The 7,480-nt window shown below is 33.9% G+C and overlaps 1 pseudogene; it reads right to left on the bottom strand.

Annotated features, from left to right (window-relative positions):
* Positions 1–2,906: 2,906 nt before the first annotated feature.
* Positions 2,907–3,790, bottom strand: LOC114226627 (inorganic pyrophosphatase pseudogene; annotated as a pseudogene).
* Positions 3,791–7,480: the final 3,690 nt, after the last annotated feature.

Below are 7,480 nucleotides of genomic sequence, written 5' to 3'. Positions count from 1 at the left end.
AGCAGGCTTTCTGCTGAGCAGGGAGCCCGATGTGGGGCTCGATCTCAGGACCCTGGGATCATGACCTGAGCTGAAGGCAGATGCTTAACGACTGAGCAACCCAGGTGCCCCTCTTTATTTGATTCTATAGGGTCTTTCCATGTGCTGTTCTTCAGCCTAGAAAGCTCTCTTCCCAATCTCCTTTCATCTTTCACCAAACTAACCTTTATCTTTAGATTTTAGCAGAATCATTTGTTACTTCTTCTATGACCTTCCTGATTAGATTAAATCCTCTTGTTATATACACTCATGGTGCTCTGTACCTCTTCTTTTAGTTTATATCACAATTGTGATTCTAATTAATCAATGATTAATAGATGAACAGCTTTAAAAAATTTTTTTATTTATTTGACAGAGAGAAAGACAGCGAGAGAGGGAGCACAAGCAGGGGGAGTGGGAGAGGGAGAAGCAGTCTTCCCACTGAGCAGGGAGCCTGATGAGGGGCTTGATCCCAGGACCCTGGAATAATGACCTGAGCTGAAGGCAGATGCTTAATGACTGAGCCACCCAGGCATCCCGATGAATGGCTTTTTAACCCATTACCCCAGTGTTTTTGTTCACTATATGCTATTAGTACATAGAACAGAGTCTGCCACATGGCAACTCTGAAGTAAATATTTGTTGAATGAAATGATCATAGGTCTGCCTTTTGGATATATAGGAAAATTTTACTTCTACATGGTAATGCTTCAAAAATTTTGAGACAGCTAGATTTTTTTTTTTCTCTCAGAAGGAAATGTTCCATATATCTTGTCTTTAAATTCTCTTTCTATGACACACCAGAGCTTTTCACATCTTGGTTGCTTGCTCTCCTCTGCATGCATTCAGATAGTCAATGTGCTTCATACATTGAGGCAGTTAGTTCTGAAAATAATGCTCCCAAATTGTGAGAGTGCTTACAGGTTTTAGAAATTCATGTTAGAATAAGAAATAGCTTTTGTGAGCTAGACTAGTCTCTTGAGTGTGATATTTTAGGCTTTTGGTTCCTTTAACATGTGTTGGTTTAATTTCTATATAAGTTGTCTTTTTGAAGAAAAGCTGCAGTTCTTGTTTCTTTCCAGGACTTAGGTGCAGACAGAATCAGGATTCCTTGCACCGTGAGTAAAAGAAATCCATCTATGTAAACCCTGAAAAAATCACTGAAATTTTTTGTGTAAGTGAAACCATAAGCTTCAAAATCAGTGATACAGAGTAAAGATTTCCTGGACAGCATTTCATGATAAAAATCCACTTTTACCCTTCTTGTGTTTTAGGAGGAAGCAAAACAAAAAGTGGGAAAATATGATGATCTTAAGTAAACTATATTACTTTTTACATGTTTCAACATCAACAAAGATAGTTAAGTGTGCATATATAAGTAAGGTCAGTTATTGTTAGCCTTCCTCATCTAAATTAATTAACAACTTAATAAAAATTTATTGATTGATATTTGTCAGGTACTAAGCTAGGTATTATTTTTCTGTTTTAGAACAATAGCTTATTTTTCTGATTATAAAAACACAAATTCAAAGTAGAGTATTTGGAATATACAGAGCTCAAGAAGATATTTACCTTCTACCCAGATATACTGTTAGAACTTTGGTATATTTGTTTTAGTTTTTTAATCAACTCAAAAAATACTGAGTGTATTTATATGCTATTTATTATTCTAGAAGCTAGAAATGCATCAGTTCACAAAATAGATGAAATTCTTATTCTCATGGACCCTATAACTCAGTGAGGAGAGATATAAAATAAATAAAATATTAAATATGTCATCTTATGCACCATAAAAAAATAAGGCACAATAGGGAGATAAAGAGTGTTATGTAAGGTAGAGAGAAGACATTTCTGAAAAAGTGACATTCCTGCCCAAACCAGAAATTTCTGAGCAAATATCTGGTTCTAGAGTGGATCAGGCAGAGAGAATAGCAAGTGCAAAGGCCCTGAGGTAGGAATATGCATGGCATATTGGAGAAACAGCAAGCATGGCAGTATGACTGCAACAGAATCTTTGAGCAGAGGAAGGATGTGATCTGATTTATGTTTTAAAAGACCCACCCTGGATACTCTATGAAGAATAGGGAATGGGGGAAGGTGGTAGAAATAGGGAGACCAGTTAAGAGACTACTGCAGTGGAACACAAAGAGAATATTAATTTAAACCAAAGAGGTAAGAAGTGGGTAGATGTTGGATATATTGTGATCATTGGCATTAGGATTTGCTGATGGATCATAAATAGGGGAATGAGAGAAAAAGTGTCAAATAAAACTATAATTTTTATCAATCTTTTAAAATTTAACATTTTTTGAAAACAAAAAAGTATATAACTGTAAAGTATAATTAATACCCATAAGCAAACATCTGTTTAATTCCTGTGTGGATTAAGAAATAGAACACTAGCACTACCCCAAAGCCTCACTTCTGTCTTCCCAATTTCTAACTTTTTTCTTAGTCCTAGAAGCATCTGTTATATTGAGTTTTATGGTTGTCTTTTTTTTTTTGCCTTTTTTTTAAAGCTTTATCACTTCTGTATGCATCCTTAAATATGTAGTTTAGTTAGCTTGCTTATGAACATTATATGAATTGAAAAAAATTATGTATTCTTTTAGGTCTTTATTCTTTTTTTTTCAGCAAAATAATTTTATTTTCTAACACATGGTAAACATATATATCCAACGTGCACTCGTCTTGCACATTTATTCACAAATGACTTCCAAATTACAACTGCTTTGATATTGAAACATGTACTAACAGTTATCTTAGTTGAGATATGAAAAATGCTTTTAGATGCATGACATTCTGAATATATTGGTTGCAGCAGAATTTGCTTTAGATTAGTTCTAAGAATTTAAAGCTTTGAAAAGCTACCACTTTTGCATCTAATACTCCAGATGAATAAGATGCAGCGATATCAGCTTGTATTCCACAGAATATTCATTAGTTTTTCTGGTGATGGAACCACTTATCCACATCTGTTGGTACTGTGCAGGCAGTATAGTGGTGGTAAAGCATCCACAATAGCTTTGGCAGCATTGGGATCACACTTGAAGGGGCTCTCAGACACTGTAGTATTCATGCAACTGATTCCCTTTCCATCGGTTTTCTTTGTCACTAATGCTCTTCAATGGTCATGAGTGCTTTTAATAATATCAATTGCAAAATCCTTATCTTTAAATTCTGCATTGAAAGCAAACTGGTTTTCTGGTTTTCCATCAGAATCTTGTACCTTCTAAACCAGGCCACAGTAGCTTCCAGGTAGCCAGGTTTCAGCCGCTTGACATCATTATCATTGTAATTGGCTGCATCAGGATCATCCACATTAATGGCAATGACTTTCCAGTTTCCCCTTCATCCATCATATCCGGTATGCCCAGAACTTTCACCCTAATTATTTCACCTCTTGCACATACCTTACTTCCAATTTCACACACATCAATGGGGTCTTTGTCATTGTGTCCTGGGTCTTCCTAAGTCTGGGGGATGGCACCATAGTTCCAGATATATCCTTTATAAGGAACAAATTTGCAACGTAATGGAGTTTTCCTTTTTTCACATCTTGTTTAATTGGGTTTAAAGGGTCCTTTGTAGTTATCTCCATTTTTGCATTAGATCAGCGTGGTACTTCAACTACCATGTGGAACACATCCTTATCTGCATAAATTGGAACATCATGAAATGGAGATATATATTGTCCATTTTCATTTTTGAGGAAGACTCGGTACTCGAGGGTGAAAGATGCGGCGCGCTTCTCGCTGCTGAAGCCGTTCATGGTGTGGACAACTAGCCGCTACTGCTGCCGCCGCCGCCGCGGCTGCCACCACAGAGCCCCTCTTGGGTTTTTATTCTTTCATACAGGATTATGTTTGTGAGATTCATCTATGTTGTAGGGAATAGTTAATAGTTAATTTGTTTATTTTTACTGCTGTATTGTATTGTATAGTATGATTATGCCATAATGTATCCATTCTTCAGCTGATAAACAGCTAAGAAAATTTTTGTGTGTATATCCTGATGCACATGGGTTTTTATAGGGTATATTTCTAAAAGACGAATTGCTGATTTCAGAGAATGTGATTCTTCTATTTAAGTAGGTATTGCTGAAGTGTTTCCAAAATGTACGACTTTAGACTTCTGCAACAGTGATGATTTCACATTGTTCCATATTTTTGTCCAAACTTATATTATTAGTATTTTTGTCAGTCTAGTGGATAGGCATTGGCTCATTGTGGTTTTAATTGGCATTGCTTTGATTACTAATGAAGTTAAAAATCAGTTTGTATGTTTTTTGGCTATATATATAGTAAAGTGCCTGTTCAAGCTTTTTGACCGTTTTTCTACTAGGCTGCCTTTTTCTTATTGATTTGTGGGAGTTGGTTATTAAATCTGGGAATAAGTTCTTTTTTGTTATTTATACATAATATAGGTATCCTATTTTATGGTATTTTTTTCGTTATTTTTATGGTATCACTTTTACTTTGTGGTTGGTACTTTTTGTGTCTAGGTTTAAAAAAATCTTCCACCACCTGAGGTTATGAATATAGTCTTCTGTATTTCTTTGAGAGTTTCATAATTTTGTCTTTTACATTTAGCCTTAACTTTTTCTAAGCTCAGACTCTTTAATGGTTTAGTTTGCAAATGTGCTTCTGAAATCCTTAATTTATCATTTTTATGAGGTTCATTAATCTTTGGACCCTCTAAAGATAAAACACATTGAAGATATTTTCCAGGAGTAAAACACATTGAAAACATTTTCCAGGAGTATTTTGTAAGCTTATATAATATAGAAAAAGTATGTCAGCAGCCTAATGTAGGACACCGTCTGATTTTTAAGATAAAAAACCCTTCAAATTCAAACACTGCTTATTTTTTTTTCTTCTTGTTTACATATGCTTTTTTACTTAAAGCAATGAAGTGGATGAGATAAAAATTGTGGTTCACATTTTCCTGGTACTCATATCAACCTAGGTTTTCGGCTGCAAATTTATGACATAACTAAACAGAGTAAGTGATTTTGCTCAGAAAATTATTGAGTATCTCCTTTCCCCCTTATTCAGAGTATGTATAATTTACCAAAAAAATCAATAAATGTTATAAAGGAAAATAAAGCAGGGTAAGATAAAAAGGAATGATAAGGATACTTTAGATGAAGTTAAAGAAGGTCTCTCTGAGGTCTCTCAGACATTTAAGCAGAAACTGAATGAAATGAAGACTAAGGCCAAAGAAGAGAATCGTGAAGAGAATTCCAAGCAGAGATAGCAACAACTTCAAATGCTGTAAGATGGAAATAAGCAAAAATGAGGTGTACTTGAAAAGTTTTCAAAGCCAGTTCCAAATCTGCTGGTTTTAATCCACTGTGATGCACCTTATATACTGCCACCATATAATTTTTTCAAGTACTTTTACCAGCTCATCAGTAGCTTGTTCATAAACCTCCTATTTAGTAGTTGTTTCTTGTTTTTTATTGATACATTTATTTATATTGGCCTGTCAGTGTGACTCAGGAAAATCATTAACCATAGTTAATTAAATTAATGCCTGTTTTTTGTTGACCTTATGGGATGACACATAGAATTGTGTCCCTGAGAAGCCACTCCATCAAAAGTCAACTTGGAATATCTGACCTTGTGACTTTTAATTTGGGGCACATATTTGGAATTGGAGTTTGTTTTTACTTTCTGTATCTTAACAGTATGGCATGTTTCTCCCTATCAGCAGTTGTTGAGCCACTTATTGTACCTCAGGTCCAACTGCAAAAAAATGACTATTTATCTTTATGAGGTACCTCTCCAGGGTCACTCAGTGACCTTTAGTATGCCTTGTAGTCTGTATTTTAAGCCAGATCATCCCAAACATATCCTCCAGTTTTGGTGAAAATGTATCTTGCTACTTTTATATAACATGGAAAAAAAGCAAAGAGGAACTTAAATTTATTTATGTGTATTTATTTTTTATACTTTTCTAAAAGGAATTTGAGATGATGAAAAGCAAAACAAAAATTTAAAATATAAATAGAATATCAATATTAAAGGAAAATGGGAATACAAAAAAGAAAAACAAATTTTATTTTATTTTATTTTTTATTTAAATTCAGTTTAGTTAACATATAGCGTATTATTAGTTACCGAGGTAGAATTTAGTGATTCATCAGTTACATCAACACCTACTGCTCATCACATCAAGTGCCCATCCTTAATGCCCATCACCCTGTTACCCTGTCTCCCCACCACCTCCCCTTCAGCAACCCTCAGTTTGTTTCCTTTGGTTAAGAGTCTCTTGTATTTGCTTCCCTGTTTTTATCTTATTTTATATTTTCTTCCTTTCTCCTATGTTCATCTGTTTTCAAAACAAATTTTAAAAGTATAAATAGAATATCAATGTTAAAGGAAAAGGAGAATACAAATAAATGTGTGTGGGGGGTTCTTTAGTCACGATTTCCCATATTGAATATGAAGGTCTGTAGTGTAGTATGTTTAGAACACCACAGTATGTCTTCATCCATTTGGATGGTTCATTTTCAGTAGTAAATTGTAATAATAAAAAAATAAATAGCTTAACCAACATCAATATCAGTTTTTGTCTTAATTTCTATTCTATTGATCAGACTCTGTTCTGTCTATATCAGACTACTGATATAGGCATCATTTACTGAGCACCTACTTACTATGTGCCAGACATCAAATAGAAGCACAAACCTTTTGAAAATATGATTGAGTAGGAATTTTACAAATGAGGAAACTGAAGTTCAGAGGATTTCACAGATGGAAAAACTGAGTTTGAGATATGTTAATGACTTGCTAAGACCACACAGTGAGGCAGAATCAGGATTTCAGTGCAGATCTGAGAAAATTTAGTCTCATTCTACTTATACTATCCATTTTGCCTCTTTCAGAGAAATTTTACTTAAATGTGCATATAGCATTTTTTTTACCTGTGTGCAGTATAGTTTAAAAGTATTTAAATGTGACATTTAGTTTTTATTTCTATGTGCAGTTAAAAAAACTCTAAAGACTCCAGAACAACTTCTTTTTATTTAGTTGTCATTACCATTTATAGTGTACTTGTTTTCTAATCAACTTGTGTGTGTTCTTGGTAAAGTACTCATTCCTCTGGACCTCATTATGAATTTATATTTTTGAATGTTTTAGTGGCAAAGCAGTTAACATTTGGGGACTTTTTGTTCATTGGTTTAAAAATACTTAAGTGTGTGTTATTTATGGTCTTATTACACATGTGTATCCATAAATAAGATATTTTATTTTGCATATTTCAAGCTATATTTAATGTTATTACATTGCATTTGCCTTGCCATAATTTGCCTTTTTCATTTCATATTATGTCTATGAGATTTATCCTTATGCATAGTTGTTGTAGCTCCTTTTCATCAATTTTTTTTTCCAGTGCTTCATAGTATTTCATTATAAGAGCATTACAAAACTTTCTTGTCCATAGTCTATTGATG

This window comes from Eumetopias jubatus, unplaced genomic scaffold (assembly GCF_037043125.1).
Source record: "Eumetopias jubatus isolate StellerSeaLion01/CBP00866 unplaced genomic scaffold, mEumJub1_p1.0 scaffold_13, whole genome shotgun sequence".
NCBI lineage: Eukaryota > Metazoa > Chordata > Mammalia > Carnivora > Otariidae > Eumetopias > Eumetopias jubatus.
The sequence above is the reverse complement of the archived record's forward strand: the minus strand, read 5'-3'. Positions and strand labels throughout refer to the sequence as shown.